The sequence below is a fragment of the Falco biarmicus genome, chromosome 7, assembly GCF_023638135.1.
Source record: "Falco biarmicus isolate bFalBia1 chromosome 7, bFalBia1.pri, whole genome shotgun sequence".
NCBI classification, from domain to species: domain Eukaryota; kingdom Metazoa; phylum Chordata; class Aves; order Falconiformes; family Falconidae; genus Falco; species Falco biarmicus.
In genome coordinates, this window is record NC_079294.1 from 32,767,092 (window position 1) to 32,784,973 (window position 17,882).

General features: G+C 44.4%; 1 protein-coding gene across 6 annotated transcripts in view; it reads right to left on the reverse strand.

Annotated features, from left to right (window-relative positions):
- Positions 1-17,882, reverse strand: part of SYNE3 (spectrin repeat containing nuclear envelope family member 3) — an 82,193-nt gene that overhangs the window by 60,657 nt on the left and 3,654 nt on the right. For 2 of the 6 annotated variants that reach the window (XM_056345010.1, XM_056345013.1), the window contains exon 1: positions 3,348-3,468. The exons of 1 other annotated variant lie outside the window; for it this stretch is intronic. The gene's annotated coding sequence lies outside the window, so the exon portion shown is untranslated. Of the gene's footprint in view, positions 1-3,347; positions 3,501-4,459; positions 4,621-4,941; positions 5,144-17,882 lie in introns of those variants that run through there. 3 more of the 6 variants (XM_056345016.1, XM_056345011.1, XM_056345014.1) reach the window with 3 other exon arrangements.

Genomic DNA, 17,882 nt, shown 5'->3' on the forward strand with positions numbered 1-17,882 from the left:
ACAGTAAGTCCCCCAGCAAGAGCTATCCCACATGGGCCTCTCATTCATCTTGCGCTCCCAAGTATTACTGCCACCTTTCTGAAAAGGCTTTCTGCATAGCACAACTGTAACAACAATTATTTCACCCTTTAATAACACTAAAGAACTACTAATCAAGAGCAAAACAAGCAAGCCACAGCTTGATATCTGTATTCCAAGCAATTACAATCTCATGGTTTTCCTTGTTTCTGGCTATCCCCTTCAGTTTCTTTCAGTATGTTATTTCATAAAGTTCAGCGAAATCCCAAGGCTGAGACTGCCACTTAATCCCCAGCCTAATATGTTCAAAGCAGAAATTCCCTTGAAGTCCTTTGATATGAAGAACTTCATATCAAGCCCATGTCCTCTGAACAGAAAGAAGATGCTTGTACCAACAGAGACATGAAAAGTCAGTTCTTCCAAAGGGAAACAAGTAAGTCCACATCATCTTTAAAATTAATGCATTTTTTCTTGGAATACAATTAAGCTGTGCGCACAGACAGAGACATCAAAGATTGCTTATTAACCAGACATATGGTATCAACGAGAATTCCCTTCCCCGTCAGATCTGCCATCTTTATCTCAACATTGAGGTGGGGCCACTTCAGATAGCTGAAGTTAAATACACCAGGGCTCACAACTCCTTGAGTCATTTTTTTATGTACAGGAAATTCCATCCTGTGATTCAATTTATTAACAATACAGAAACATATCATGATAAGCAACAGCTCACGCAGTCTACAAAGCAGTGAATCCAACAGCAATGTCTAACAGACAGCATGTTTACTGCTTGTCATGCCTTCACCTAGTCGCAAGTCAGGATGTGGCAGAGTCACCAATTCTCATGGAAGGCAAGGACCAGCTTGAAGCTCCAGCTCCAGAGAAGAGTGTGTAAGGGAGAGATGCTTACGGAAGGCTCTCCCCTTTCATTTAAAAATACTCTGTTTCTTTAAAACTCTGACTGTTGTGTCCTAAACAGTCAAACACTAGAGAACAAACAAGAAAAGTAAATCTTCAAACAAAAGAACAAAATTCTATTTAAGTCGATGTTGACAATAGTGGAGCTGGTCCTGGAAGAACCGTTACAAGAAAATTCTGCCTTCCTAAATGCATATGCCAATATCAGCTGCAGGCAATGGAATTACATTTCAGACCAAAACTTCAGCAAATTTCAAGGATGTGTAGTTTGGGGCTTAACATTAAACAGTATCAAGCTGAGTTTTGAATTTTAAACACTGAGTTCTAAACACTTTTCAGTTTTTCTCCTATCATTTCAGAGTACTTTTATTTAATCAATATTAACTAAAGGCACAAATCCTGCCATTCACTTGTTTTCAGAGCAGACCCACATGATCAAAAAAGACCCTGAACACCAGCTTTGCATTTTTCAATTTCACAGAATTGCAGTGAAGTGAAGCCTGAGAAAGCTGAGACATTACTGACCACCAGTAGGCACTACCTTAAGAGGTATCTTCCCTGAAGAATAAAAGTATTCCACAATTTACACCTCTAAAGACAGCAGGAAGGTTTTTAGCCAGACTCAGAGAGGTATTTGGGAACCTGGTATTTATTCCTGTTGATCTGAGATGCCTGAATATCTTTGTCTTCATATTAACTGTGCCAAGTAAAGAAACTCCCTTGCCAGTTACACCCCCTGTTAACATCCCTGGAGCTCAAGAATTTTTTCCTGTTACCATGTGGCTTTTTCCTTTCACATGCCTGAATTGCCAGGGTTCACACTTACCCCACAATCCTTAAGTGGACATGTACAACACACTTGTAAAAGGACCCTTTCTAAGGACATCATCGCACCTGTATATATGATAGAACAAGTTTGCCAGGACAAGTCATAGCTGCACCACAAAATCCCATCTAGAGTTGACAAGGACTAACAGTTAAAAATAACCCAAACAAAACCAAAAATCCAGTATCTTGTCATTGCTACAAATGATCTGTTATTTGCCCTACCAGCTGAATCAAGGAATACATTATTCTGCATCAGGATGAGGATCATGACTTTTGGTTGGTTTCAAGGGAATTATGCTTATATGATGACATTCAATAGGTCTTGAAACTGTTGGCCACTTTTGTAAAAATAAAATAGCTCTAAAGACACTAGCTGAGATCATAGCCCTTCTGTACTTGATGTACTTGCGCAAATGTGTGCCTGGCAGAACAAAGATAGGAGCTGTGCCTTGGAGATGCAGAGGCATAAAAACAAAGCGCTTTGTGACCAGCACAACTGAGGAAATCAGATCTCCTACAGAACCGTGTTCCTCGGTTGATTAAATATTTACACTGAACTGTACTAAAATCTTCTGTTTCCATGTTCAAAACACAATGTATCCAATCAGAGTTATTAATCTTTCAAGTTTTGAGGGAGAATCTAGTTCAGAGGTGTTCACCCAGAAAATCCTTCTCCAAATTCATCTACACCAAATATCTTACTGTGAAATGGAGGCAGTCACTTACAAATCTATCACTCAGTCACAAAGCTAAAAACTGGAGAGAACTGGCGAGTGTCTGACTCTAGACTTGCTTTTCTGTGTTGGTCTGTTTTGACAAAATTTGCAAGAACTTAATTACCTTGGAGCTGTTCTGTCTGTGTCACAGTAGGTTGAAACAGGGAAATGGCAATACAGTATTATTTAAGGGAAAATACCAAGATGCATGTGTATACACGTATTGAGGAATTGCATACACCTCGTTTCCAACAGATGCTATGCTAAAGAATGAAGGCTAGTTATCTTTTTGAAGCTGTGGTGCAGATGCTAAGTCTGGAGCACCCCCTCAAGCAGTGGCACTGCTCTTCAAAGTCATGTGGATGCAGGTGCAGCCGCATCCTGAGGCCAAGCATCCACAAGTGTATACACTTGTTTTTAGTATGGTTTGGGAGCCACAGATAACTGGAGGGGCACAGGAAAACGGTTTACACAAGAGGAAAAGCTAGACACTTGTTTTCAACGGGGTCAGTTCATGAAGGCCGCACAGAGGACATACGCACCACAAACAGACCTGGAAGCACAGTAAAAGTCTTGCCCAGGATGGGAGGGAAAGTAGAAGCAGTGAAATATGTGGCTGAAGGAACAAACTGGAACTATCAGAAGAAGGAATACAAGAGGCAAAGACCACAGTACCGCACCCCCAATGGCAGCTAATTCTGCCTTCCTTAGGAATTTGAGAGGACTCCGGATCTGATGATTCAACGTAGAACATGAAAACCAGCACTGGCTGTAAGGGAAAGCTGATTTTATAGACAGCCCATCAGCTTTGTCAGGCTCCACTTCCTGACAGCTAGTTTGTAGGGAACAATGTTCCTTGTGACTCACCAAAAGATGTTTGCTTCTTGTTGAAATAAAAGTCGCCACGGGACTCACTGCAGCAAGTTACATTTCCTTGAGATCCAACTGGCTCACACACTTGGCAGGCCCAGAGACTGTGCCAAGCTGATGTGCATTTCAACAACCCACAGATTTGAGACACTTTTAGAAAAAGATGGAAAACACTTGAAGGCAACCAATCAGCTTCTAAAGTTTTGTTGCATTTTTAAAATTCTTTCCCCAGAAAACAACCACTGCGTACAAAGATTTGCAAATGGCATGCCGCATGCTAAGGGCTTAAAAGTGACATCCAAAAGTAGCAGCAAGGAGCTGATAAGAGTAGCATAGCGATATTATTTTTCCTTAATGATTTAAGATAGCCAGGCTTAGATTTGAGGCAAAGGAGAAGGCAGGCATCCTACTCTGGTGAACTTGCAAAAGAAAGCAGTGTCTTACAACCACCATTTTCACAATTAATCGTCATACACATTCATAATTCCTGCAGATTTCAGTCTGTTAACCTATCCAAGTAGACCTATTTCTAGGAATAAAATTTTCCTGGACAAAGACCTAAATTCACACAGGTCAAACCAATAAGGCTTTGGGAATAAAAGAGATGGCAGAAGCCACTGACGCCTTACTACACACTGGAGCGGGGGTGTTTACATACAGGAGTTGCACAGAATCTAAAACTGAGGGTAGGGGCTGTTAGGGAAAAACTGGGAAACCTAACTGTTCAGGAAGAAAAAGGGAGACAAGCTCAGAGCTGCTTACGGGGAATCAGAGCCAAGCTAGAGTATATGTACAGTCCTTAAGGGGATAGCGGTGGGGTAGGAGAGAACCGAGGAGTTTGCGAACTGCGGTAGCGTCCTGGCAGCGGGGACCTAGAGCTGAAGAAATGTGACAGTAGTGCTGAGCAACCGGCTTCGGCAAGAGCCTGACAGCGGGGCAGGAAAAGTTGCGGAACGCCGCCGAGCGCTCCCACCAGGCTGCTACTCGCTCGCAGACGCGGTTTTTATAAAGAAGTGAAATAAAAGCTTAGCGCGCGTTATTTAGGGAGGTGCGCTGCCATTGCTGCGGCTACGTTACGGTACGTATCGGTACGTAGGGAGCTCCCATACCGCCCGGGGATCGGCGCTGCCTCCGCTCCTGCTCCGCGGCTCCGGCCGTGCCCGACGCAACCGCTCCCCGCAGGGCAGCCCGCAGGCGTGCGGCGGGGCGGCCCGCTCGGGGACACGGCAAGGCGCGCGCCGGGGCCGGGCGCCCGCTGCCTGGGCGACTTTTCACCCCGCCGCGCCGGTCCCGGGGACGGGCGGTGCGGGCCGGGGCGGGGGGGCAGCGCCGAGCAACAGGAGGCGGGTCTGGGCGCCGGGCGGGCTGTCAGTGAGCCCAGCCGAGCCGAGCCTGCGCTGCGCCGCCCGCCCGCCCGCCCGCCCGTCTGTCCTCCCTCCCTCCCCCCCCGGCGGGACAGGACGGGACGGGACAGGACGCCGCAGTCCCAGGGCGCCGCCGCCTCACCGTTATTGCCCCCCAGCTTCCCCAGCACCGGCAACAGGCCCCGAGCGGCGCCCCCGGCAGCGCTGTAGGCCCGCGCCCCACTCACCGCCGCCGGCGTGTCCCCCGCGGGCAGCCCGAGGGGCCGCGGGTCTCTGTGCCCCCTGCGCTGTCGCCGCCGCTCGCTCGGGCGTTCACCCACCCTCGGCGGGGCTGCCTAGCAACGGCCCCGCTGCTCCGGGGGCTGCGCGGAGGGCCCGCCCTCGCCGCCGCGGCCCGGCCCGGCGGGCGCTGTTATGTAACCCGTGCCGCGGCCGGCGCCGTCCCGCCCTGCGAGGAGCCGCCGTGAGAGGAGCCCCACCGCGGGGCCGGCGCGTCCCGTCCCTGCCCGGGAGCTGGGGCCGGGCTGGGCAGGCCGGCGGGGCGGCCCGGCCCGCTGCAGGCTGTCCTTGCGCGGCGGCCGGCGGGTGGCCACGGGCACCGGGTGCGCACCAGCCCTCTGCCAGTAAAACGCGCTGGGAGAGCAGGAGCCGAGTGTCTCGGTGCCGTGTGCCGGGGGCTCGGGGCACCGAACGCCAGGCGGCGGGCAGCGAACCGCGGGTGCCCGGTACTCAAGCCGGTGGCCCCGCGGCCCGTGCCAACACCCGGGCATGTTCCTTAACGTTCCTGTGTAACGCCCAGAACGCGGGGCGCAGCTGCATTTCAGCCGTTGTACGCCAGTGAAAGGGCCCCAGCTCACCCAGTTAGTACGAACGGGAATTCATTCGGATGCATGGAGTGTTGTAACTGACATTTTTGGGGAAAAAAATAAACTAAAACCCACTAAGAACTTCAGAAACAAACCCCATATCTACTGTAGCCTGATTCAGCCAATTCTTTCCTCTGCAACCAATCCAAGCAAAAAGTCTACAGTGTATATGCTCCCGTTATTGTGGAAAAATCGGTTGGAAGCAAAAGCAGCAGCAGCGGCGGTGTGTTGCCAGCCACAGCATCGGTTCTGTAGCCCAGTGAGAGAAGCCAGAGCTGTCAACATCTTGTGCTCCATCTGTGGCATCAGAAAGTTATAATCACAGGAAAGCCATTGCGCTGAGCCACGGGGAGGGAAGGAGGAAAGCACAAACAGCTTCTTCGTAATTGAATAGTAATATAACGTAAACAAACTGAATGAGCATGTGAAGAAGTCTATTTCAAAAGGCACAAAAACTTCCTCTTTGGCATAGGTTATATTGCTGCCCTCTGCTGCTGGGAACTCGTGCGGTTCATCTGCCTAACGAGCAGAAAAACAGACGATTTGCAATAAAAGTCTCTGACCACACATAATAGCACTGCAGCCAAGAGCCCCTGAGATACATAGCTCAGAAGTGAAAAGAGGGTGAGCTGCCGGTGCCTGCCAGCGGCCGGGGATGACAGCTCTTCACCCTCTGATGGTGGCTGGGGTGGGTGGTTGGGCTGGTTACATGCGTGTCAGGCTCCATCAGCCTGGGGAGCCTCCATGGGCTCACTCCTGCCTGCAGCCACGTATTCGAGGTGATCTGCCATTCATGTGCCAACACAGCCTTCACTGGAATAGCTCTGTACTTAAATTGCTCCCAAACCATCAGGAATCGCCATCCCTCACCAGCAGTGGAAAAGGAAAACAGAAATTTTGTCTTAACTTGCAAAGAGTGTACTTTTATAGTTCGTTCTGACCTTGAAGTTCTAAATGCCCACGGTGGGTCCTGTAGTGGCACAGTCTGGGGTGAGTGTGACCTTCTAAGTTGTCAATGAGAGGGAAACTGAACGCTGTAAACTCCCTGTTTGTGGACAAGCCTATCATCTAACTTGGAAAATCTCACTTATTTAATACCATGTTTTCCCAGACTATTTACTTGGAGCAAAGTTTATATCACCAGTGTGTAAAACTGAATATATGCCTACGCAACTGCTCTTGCCCCATAGTAATTCAGAGCTGATTATCTCTTAATGACCCTCGGAATAGTGTGAGGAACTGGATACAACCCAAAAGGGTTGGACTCCAAAGGTCTGTGTGCAGAATAGGTAGATGATAGAGAATAGAAAATCTCATCTTTGAATTTGTGTTGGGGAAAACTGGCTCAATCATCATAAGCAGCCCCCACTGGCAGCGATTAATTCCCTGTGTTATGAAATCACCCCCTAGGAAACTGCTTTGTACACCTAGACCTTTTAAGGCCAAAATAAAAACAGCCCCTTGTGTTCAGAAAGCTTGCTCGTGTTGGACAATGCATCACTATCTAAAAACTGCTTGCACAAAGTTCCTCTTCTGCGTCTCCCTATGTGGAGGCTTTCATGGCTCTGATTTTACTACCTCAAAAAGCTTTGTACATGCTGAGTTAGAAAAAACAATATACACAGGCAAACAGCCGGTATTAAGTCAATGAGCATTCAGTGCATTACCCAAACAATATAAAGCTACCCACACACCACACCTAAACAACAGAGGAGAAGTTAGAATGACTGCAAGCAGTGTGGAAGGGTGGAGGAACTTCTGAAAAGGAAAGAACAGCAGCTCTAGCTCTTTCCTTGGAAGAAAGGAATGTATTTTTAGAAGCAGTGGGCTCAGTCTCTAAACCAAACCACGAGTATTTGTCAGTGAATACACAGCATTTTCAGATGCTTCCTGTGATGAGCAGAATACCCCAGAGACCAGGTGGAAATCACCACATACTGCAAAAGTAACAATGGTGTTGGCATGGTTTACTCCACAGGAGGACTTGCACGACATCTTAGGGCAACAGAGCAGCACTTACAATGCTGCAGGCTAGCTGCTCTCTTATTAGTGTAACACGCCTATTTATTCATGCTCCTAAATGATGACCAACAAGTACTACAAGATATTAAGATGCTTCCCTTTATGTTTGCTTACGTACAGCAATGTAAAATTGTTATGCAAATAATGAGTCAAACGGCAGTCTTGGGGTGGGAGGACCTGCATTTGCTGACAGAGTAACATTTGCCTGCAACATACCATATGTCTTTGGCATGACAGGTTTCAACATTGTGCTTCTCAGGGTTTGTTTGGTGGTGTTTTATAGCTACCAGAAGCTGCACATTGCTTGACAGAAAGCTTTTGTGGGTGACGGTGACAGTTGCTACAGAAGATCTCCCTCCCCCGTTGGTGAGGAACCAAGAGCCACAAACTCTTAACTGCTAATGGCACAACAGCCTATCTTCAGGAGCACTCGGGCAAGGAGCACAGCAGTAAACCAGGCTAACTTCCTGTCCTACACTCATGTGGAGATCATCCAGACTTAACCCAGCATTTCACATTCTCTGTGCTGCATATTTTGGAATTTAATTTTTGTCTATTTCAGTTCCATGTCCTGAGCACAGACTGACTACCTCTGCAGGAAAGTGCAGCTTTGTGCTACAGCATCAGTTCTCACACACCTGGATCAAATACTCTCCCATAGTTAAGCACTTACTGCTCACCCGAGTTCCAGCTCATGGGCAGACTTGGATATTTCAAGTACACTTGAAATTTAAGCACAGATTCTACAAGACAGATTCCAAACTAATTGTTTTTTTGATTTCTCATGCAAGTATACTTCCATGTAAACAGAAAAGTAATAGTTAGTGCCCCTTATTCATTAGGTTTTAAATTTGGAATTTTAGCTCAGACTGAAGTTAGCAACTATCACAGAAGACTGCAGTCAAATGAAGTTTGCATAATGTTAAATACAGGAGCTGTTAACAACATCCATTAAATCAACTGTTGCAAACCAAGCCCTTTACGCCCATATACCCTTCAGAGAATAGGAGCCTTCAGCACACAGGGTATTTAAATCTGGACTTACTACTCCCAATATCACCCCCAGAACTGCAGTAAGCAGATGCAATTAGGAACAAAGGAAACTTGTTTCAAGTTTTCTATTAGGTGCAAGATACTGCCAAAGAAGCCTCAGATCTCTGCAGCTTCTGCAACTGATAGAAGCAAGCCTAACAGTGAGAAGTATGCAGGAGCAAGGTTAGAAGACAAAAACCAACACAAGTCCACTGAATTTAAAGAGAGTAAAGCCAGTATAAACCAGCTGAGGCACTGCTTCAGGGGAATGTGAAGCTCAAGGGCAGCCTTAGCTGCGGAGACCACAAAACCGTGGAGTCCAAGATCCTTAGGGCAGCGAGGAGGATGCACTGCAAGCTTGCTACCCTGGACATCAGGAGAGCAGACTTTGGCCTCTTAGGGATCTACTTGCTAGAGTACCATGGGATAGAGCCCTGGAGGGAAGAGGAGCCCAAGAAAGCTGGTTAATATTCAAGCATCCTCCAAGCTCGGGAGTGATTCATCCCAACAAAGATTAAGTTGGACAAAAAAAGCCAGGATGCCTACGTGGATGAAAAGGAGCTGTTGGACAAAATAAAACACAAAAAAGAAGCCTATAGAGGGTGGAAGGAAGGACAGGTAGCCCGGGAAGAATACAAAGGAACTGTCTGAGCAGCCAGGGATCAGGTTAGGAAAGCTAAAGCCCTGATAGAATTAAATCTGGCCAGGGACATCAAGAGCAACAAAAAAAGCTTCTATAGGTACATATGTTTTAAAAGAAAGACTAGGGAAAACATGGGCCCTCTCCAGAAGGAAATGGGAGACCTGGTTACTTGGGATATAGAGAAAGCTGAGGTACTCAATGACTTTTTCACCTCAATCTTACTGGCAAGTGCTCCAGCCACATGGCACATGTCACAGAAGACAAAGGCAGGGACTGGGAGAACAAAGAACCGCCCACTACAGATCAGGTCTGAGATCATCTAAGGAACCTGAAGGTGCACAAGTCCACGGGACCTGATGAAATTCATCCATAGGTCCCAAGGGAACTGGTGGATGAAGTGGATAAGACATTATCTGTCATATTTGAGAAGTTGAGGCAGTTTGGTGAAATTCCCACTGACTGGAACATGGGAAACAATCCCCGTTTTTAAAAAGGGAAATAAGGAAGACCCAGGAAACTACAGGCTGGTCAGTCTCACCTCTGTGCCTGGCAAGATCACAAAGCAGATCCTCCTGGAAATCATGCTAAGGCACATAGAAAATTAGGAGGTGATTGGTGACAGCCAACATAGCTTCAATAAGGGAAAGCTGTGCCTGGAAAACATGGTGGCCTTCTATGATGGGGTTACGGTGCTGATGGATCAGGGAAGAGCGACTGACATCATCTACCTGGACTCATGCAAAGCTTTTGACACTGTCTGGCATAACATCCTTATCTCTAAACTGGAGAGGCATGGATTTGATGGGTGGACCACTCAGTGAACAAGAAATTGGCTGGATAGTCACACTTAAAGACTTGTGGTCAGCAGATCAATATTCAAGTGGAGACCAGTGACGAGTGGTGTTCTTCAGGCATCCATACCACACTGGGACCCATGCTGTTCAACCCCTCTGTTGGCAACATGGACAGTGGGATCAAGTGCACCCTCAGCAAGTTTGCCGATGAAACCGAGCTGTGTGGTGCAGTTGATGTGCTGGAGGGAAGGGATGCCATCCAGAGGGACCTTGACACACTGGAGAGGTGGGCCTGTGCAAACCTCATTAAGTTCAACAGGCCAAGTGCAAGGTCCTGCACCTGAGACAGGGCAACCTCCAGTATCAATACAGGGTGGACAAAGAATGGATTGGGAACAGCCCAGAGGAGAAGGACTTGGGGGTGCTGGTAGACAAAAGAGCTCAACACAGCCTGACAATGTGCTCTTGCAGCCCAGAAAGCCAATTGAATCCTGGGCTGCATCAAAAAAAGTGTGACCAACAGGCCTTCCCCTCTACTCAGCTCTCATGAGACCACACCTGGAGTATGAGTACTGCATGCAGCTCTAGAGCCTCCAACATAAGGACATGAACCTGTTAAAGCAAGTTCAGAGGAGGGCCATAAAGATGAGAGAGGGCTAGGGCATCTCTCCTATAAAGACAGGCTGAGAGAGTTGGGATTGTTCAGCCTGGAGAGGAGAAGGCTCCAGGGAGACCTTCTAGCAGCTTTCCAGTACCTAAAGGGGGCCTACAAGAAAGCTGGGGAGGGACCTTTTACAAGGGCATGTAGCAACAGGACAAGGGGGAAATGGCTTTACACTAAAAGAAGGTGGACTTAGATCAGCTATTAGGAAGAAATTATCTAGATTTACATTAGGTATTACGAAGAAATTCTTTACTGTGAGGGTGGCAAGACACTGGCACAGGCTGCCCAGAGCAGCTGTGGATGCCCCATCCCTGGCAGTGTTCAAGGCCAGGCTGGATGGGGCTTTGAGCAACCTGGTCTAGGTGGAGGGTGTCGCTGCTCACAGCAAGGGGGTTGGAACTGGATGACCTTTAAGGTTCCTTCCAACTCAAACCATTCTATGATTTATTGATGAGCAAAACAGACTGCAGCACAGGCACCAGATATATCAGGATTCTTCATACAAACACCACTTGCTTGAATTATACCATTTTATTTGGAACATACGCTGTAAAGGAACAGTTGTCACTGATGATACTGGAGTCCCCCAGCACTATCAAAACATTCATAACATTCACTGTCCATGTTGATATCAAACAATGTTTGTCTTGAGGTAGAAGAAATAATGATGCTCTTTGTTCTATTTTCTTCGCAGGTTTTCACAGGTTCTGGTCTTGTTTGATTTCAGCCTGGTACCTACACAACTTTAACAGTCTGAAAACACTCAAAAGTTTTTTTGTCTCTAAATATAAGCAGCAACACTCAATGCCCAAAAGAGTACACTGAGGTGTTAAAAGCTGATAAAGGATCAGACTGGAACTTTGAAGGCAATACCACTTCACAGCTAGTAAACAGAAAAACAAGTGTACAATTACCTTTTTCTGTTAACTACACTGTTGCAGTTTTTCTGATGCATCTGCAGTAGTAAAAGTCCTTATGTTGGCTTTATTAAAAGGAAGCTTCTATAGGGGGGGAAAAATTAAGACTGAATACCAATATAATTTTGTGTCTAAAAATATACTCAAGCAAAAGTGTCAGGCAGAGAACAACTGAACATAGACCAAGTCAGAGGCACAGATGAGGTAGGAGTAACACCCCAAGACACAACTCTCTTTGCCCCAAGGAGCATCTTCACTAGCCAGTTATCATGTCCCACAGCTTCCTCTGGGTTCCAATCCCCCAGGGCAACTTAAGGGTTTTTTTCTGCAAGTTGTCTTCAACATTTAGGCATCAGCAAGTTTAGCAGCTATGCAGCAAACAGTTTCTAACTTGTCTACGTTTTGCAACCAGAACAAAACATTGAATTTACTTTGTTTCTTTGAGAAATCTCCACTGCTTTCAGCTACCTTTTTTACAACGTATTTTAAAGCACACACTTCCGCATAGCACTCTTTTCCCATGTCTTTACAGTCCTCAGTGACATGTTAGGAAGATAACATGGAAATAGGAGGCTGCAAACTGCAGGAGGGTATAAAAGTATATTTGAGAAAAGAGACTGAGAGAGGAAAGGGGGGATAAGATAATTGTTTCTCCACTTGTAAATGAAGAAGCCTGCTTATATGACATTTCTCCCTCCAGATGAGATAAGACAGTGGGATTGCTGAGGCTTGTGCAGTTTGGAGGACTGCACTTATGAGCACACACTACTTGTGAATCCCATGCAAGCCTACAAAGACATGAAAGATAGTCTAAAAATCAAATGATAGCTGGTATATTAAATCTGGAAACCATTTCTCTTACCTATAAATCTTCATATTATTAATATTAAATCAGATTCTTGTAGATGAAAATGAATTAAAGAACATAGACTTGACATCCATAGTAAACTGGTATAGGAATAAAGACAAGTCCAACTGTGTCCCCACATTTTGAAATGAAAGATAATATCTGTTTTGCATGTGTTTTATATACTATTTAAACATGGTGTGTGTGTGTGGGAGGGAATCAATACTCATCCACTTTAAGTGTATGAAATTAATTAGGTTGATTAATAATCCTACATATAAATAGCATTTTTAAACTTAAAACAGCAGTTGAAGAAGATTCAGATTTTATACAGTTATTGATTTGTGCTGTGAACTCTGCAGACCAAAAAGGTTTACTGACTGTATTTGCAGGAGCACCCAGAGACCTCCCAACTGCAGACAGACAGGGAGTTCACTAGGGAGTCTGAATGTGCCCACAGAAAAAGGCTAAATTTTCTGGAGCAGCAACAATCTAGCCATACCAGAAAGCAGATGAGGGAAGGGTTATGCTGATTCCTGCTTTGAGAGTGTGAAGGAAGCAGCAACAAAGTGGAAGGTTGTATGCTTAAGTGTATGCAGTGCTAGCTTTTCATAGAATCACAGAATAACTGAGGTTGGAAAAGACCTTTAAGATCAAGTCCAGCTGCTAACCAGAGACTGCCGAGTCTACCACCAAAGCATGCCTCTAAGCACACATCTGCATGTTTTTTAAACACTTCCAGGGATGTTGGTTGCATCTAGTCTTTTAAGGGATAGGAAAACACATGCTACAAAAAACAAGCTCTTGTATACCAGTGTTTAAAAGACCATAGAACTAAACTTTCCTCCTTCCATGGCAGGTGGACCTTCAATCATTTGCCACAGTAGTCCAGCGTGAAATTACAAAAGGGCAGATCAACTTCCTCCAATCGAGTGCCTCAAACTAAAGTACAGTGACAGAAAAGAGCTGCTAAGATGTACCTTTGTCTCCCCATGCCTCCCAGGACTAGCAACAATTGAAAAATCAGTATCTTAACAAGTCTCTGAACAAAAAGCAAAAGGGCGACTGATGGGGAAAGGAATCCAAGGATGATTCAGTGGTAAGCACCCCCCACTGTCACCAGAAAAGTGATTATTCTAAAACTCAGAGCTTTTCCCCAGTCTTTTGTTCACAGGGTGCAAATGCTTTTGTTTTAAATGAAGTCAAGCTGATTATTAAACAGGCCTTTGTACAAGTCCAACAGATACTACAATTAAATGGCACACAACTTGCCAGTATAAGGTCTTTATCCTGCAAGTTGCTAGCAATGTCCGTGGAGACTGCTGAACAATCTCAGCTGCCACGTACATCAGCAAGGGAGGAAAGCTACTATGAACTTCAGAGCACTGCAGCATTGAAACTTTAAGTTATTTTCTTGCAATTCAGTCATCAAAGGTAAACATTAAAATTACAAAGAGCTTCCATACAATTATTTAATGCAAATTTAGGAAAAGTGCATGTGCTGCTTGTATTTGTGGGAAAGCTGCCTATTCTGTGAAAGAACTGCTTGCCCTCTAGAAGTGCAAATAAATGGTAGCAACCACCACCAAACCAACCTGTATGTCTGTGTCCTGCAGTTACAAGCATTAAAAACTCTGTGTGCGCACAGTCAGAAGCAAGAAAATCACAGTATTTATATGGGGTATTTGGCAGCACTCTCTCAGTTAGCTCCCCTGTTCTTTGAACAGTCACGATTTTAAAGAGATACAGGTCTTAATAGTACAAAAAAAGGACAGGAAGAAAATACAATATCAACCCCCCCCTCAACTTCTCTCCTCTTTATATCGGTATTTCTAGCTTTACAAGTTTTTGGTTTTAAGTGTAGCAATCTAAAAATTCAAGTATTCCGGCCTCCCCTTTAAGCATTTGTATTTTTACCTCCCACAAGAGATATATGGGCTGAAAGCTTGAGAACAGAGCCAATGTATTAGAAATGCAAGTATGTCAACACCCCCACTCCTTCTCCTCATTTTAAGTTTTTGTTAGCCTTTCAGTCTAATTTTATTTACACCACATAAAAACTCCTCTGAAAACCAAGCAATCCAAAATATTCCCACTGTATTCACAGACATTTTTTCAGAGCACTCAACATACAGGAGCTCACAATTTACCTGCAACATCAGTATCTGTGGTTTGCAGGCAGGGATTTAAGATACAGAAGTTCATAGTACCCATTGATTTCAGGAACCCAATTTAAGACACCTAACTTTTCACAATAGTTTTTTTAATACTTCATATTTTGACTTCACATAGTCATTGCTTCATTGATTCCAATTACAATTGCAAGGGCTGAGAACTTTTCCAAGTCACCCTTCAAACACCAAGCAGTGAGCACTGTCGAGGACTGCACTTGGAACAATTTTCCAGACTTCCTTCCATAGCAGAGATTGAAATAACATCCATCTAAGGAGGACATATTAAAGGCTTTGATACCATCCTCCTGCAAGCACCCTTCCTTTGTTTGAACCTCAGGGTAGACCAAGAAATCAATGCCTATGCATTGAACATGTACGTTTTCTGGGGAAAAAGAGGTCATAAAAACTTTGGTTTCACCTCCTATGCACATGATTTTGAAAGCTGTCCAGCTTAAATCTAACATTTGAGTGTTCTACTTTGCAACTATAAGAGCATTCCTTTAACAACCTGCATCCACGTTTGTTTCCTTAGAAGCCAATCAATAAAAACAATGCAGATTCACATTGATCCTTGCACAAACCACCTTGGATCAGAACGCAACTGGTAACTTGTTGTAGGAAGTGACTGAAAGATCAGAAGCTGGTTGCTCATCACCATAGACAGGGTGGTCACTAAGATGACCAGTGGCACAAGAAAGCTGAGACATGCTGCCACTAGATTCTCACTTAAAAGATCGGAGGTTTCATTTCCATGCTCTTGTGAAAGTGTATTTTGCATGTACCGCTCAATTGCGGCAGACTTTTTTTAAAAACCCCCAAACTGTTCTATTTATAATTTTATTCAGCGCTGCTTTAGCCGTTTCTGCTGTCTGTGCCATCAGACCTAGTTGCTACAGCCTCACCCATATTCCTAGTCACTCCGATTCCCTCTCCCCTCCATACTACCCATTTCAAATGTTCCATTTTAGGTTACACATCTGGTCTGAGAATCTCCCTTCTCTGAAGGGACAGAAACAATCACTGCAATAGGCTTGGAGAGACGACACTGTCCCATCCACCTCTAGAAGCAACTGGTGCAGCTGTCTGTACCATTCCCCTCTGGAAGCAGAGTCCCAGCTTCTCACACCTTTGCGCACCCTCTCCTTACTTTCACTACTGGAAACTGACTCCAACCCAGCCCACAAAAGTTCGGAAATACAAGGAGAGTATCACATACAGTGGGGAAAAAAACACAACATACTTTCAGCTCAATTTAGTTTGTAGACAAATTGGAGTTTCAGAACCTCTTGCCAGAGCCACACGCGGGCAGATTTCCACGCACACTGCTATCAAAGATCAGTTCTTAGTAAAGTTTCAAGCCCTCAAATTCCACACCACAGCTGCCTCATTCAAATGCAAGTTCTCTTTAGTATAGCATAAACTATTGCACAAGTTCTGTGGGAAAATTTAATCAAAATGAACTCCAGCTGGCATAAAAACTTGAAAGCTTCAATCCATATGAAAAAGATGTAAGCAACTGAGATGAAGGTCATTTTATTCTGCACAAGACTATGTAATAGAGGACTAGGAACATCTTTTTACAACAAATACAATTGATTGCAATAAGTAATTTTAGTTTAGCTACTCACTTAAGGTTTTTTTCATCCCTGCTTTAAAATACCACTTTTGCATTTCTACAAGCACGTGGTATACAGCTGATTAATGTAAAAATGTGAGAGTAATTGAGAGCTTATTACATTTAAGATAATATTACATTAATAACACTAGCAACTGAAGACTAACATTTTAACAAAAAGCTTCCAGGCTCGCCAGAGTTACTTCAATACAGGTTTATCAAACAAAGTTTAAGCAACAGCAATTCATTGGTTTAGGGTCACAGAATTGACTAGAAGACAGTTCTTTTTCAAAGAATGACAACTTCATTTGTCTTAAAACAAATGACAACTTTTAAATGTCATGACATTTTATGTCAACTTCAAAATGTCTTAAAACACGTACACGCATTCCTAGAAAAAACTGAAAGACTAAAGGGTGCATGATGAAAAAAATAGAGTCTTTACTGAAATATTGTAGTACAAGTTTAAACATACTGAAGTTTTTTAAAAAAAACCTTAGAATTAAGATTCTCCATAACAATTCAATCTACAAATACAGCAATGTGTGCAAAACTCTTGTAGGAGAAATATCTCATACAATTGAAACTCACGTGTGATGACACATGCATAGTACTATCTGTCTTCTGCAACAGAAGAGACCAAATAGCCAGCACTGTTCATTAAAGTTAAGGCAAGTTGATACATTTCTCAGAATGACAAGAAAAATACCTTACTGTAATTTAAAAAAAAAAAAAAAAAAAAGATAGGGGTATTCAAAAATGCTGAACAAGAACAGATGCAATCACTCTCTGCAACAAGTATTCACCTACTACAGCCTGCCATTTTAGCAACAGAGGGATCATCATCTGCCAGACCGAACCTGTCAAAGCCCCCTCAAGAACACAAAATCCAGGCTAATCTGAGCTTTTCTTGACTCATTGCAACTGCATGTTCTTTAAAATGAGCTAAACCAACAAAAGCACTCCTGTCATTGTGGCTAATACACCGAGTATACCAGTAGAACTTAACTGGGGCACAAGAACCTTTCTTACAGGCACAGTGCCCTGGGGTTTTCCCTGCAGTTATGAAAATCCAGAAGACATTTCCAGCATTTTAAGTAAATCACACCATACCAAATTAAATACCCTGTTGACGCTGCACCGGTCAAAAGTGAATGCCCAGGAAGCAAAGAACAGGACATGCCTGTCATTATTGGATCAAGTCTTGAGGTATAGCAGACTAGGGACTGGGATTATAATGTTATCTTTATATTTAGCAGATCAATTTTTCCTCTTGAGTTTGCCCAGTGTTTTTTGAGCCCCATGAAAGATTCTGGGATTCCTAACTCCTGTGTTAGGTGAGAGGTATTCTCATTAGAGAGAACATTTTTCAGCTCTGCATATAGAGTTAGATGTACATAAAATTAGGCTTCCCCAGTAATACTGAAAGACTCAAGCACCATTACCACCTGCAAATAAGGTACAATGGTCTCACAGACTCTGGTCAGGCAGAATAGTTGCAAGATGCTTGCTCATCCCAAAGGATAACTATTCTTCTATTACAAAGGTCATACTACATGCCCTTGCCCCTGGACAGCATCACAATTCACAAAGC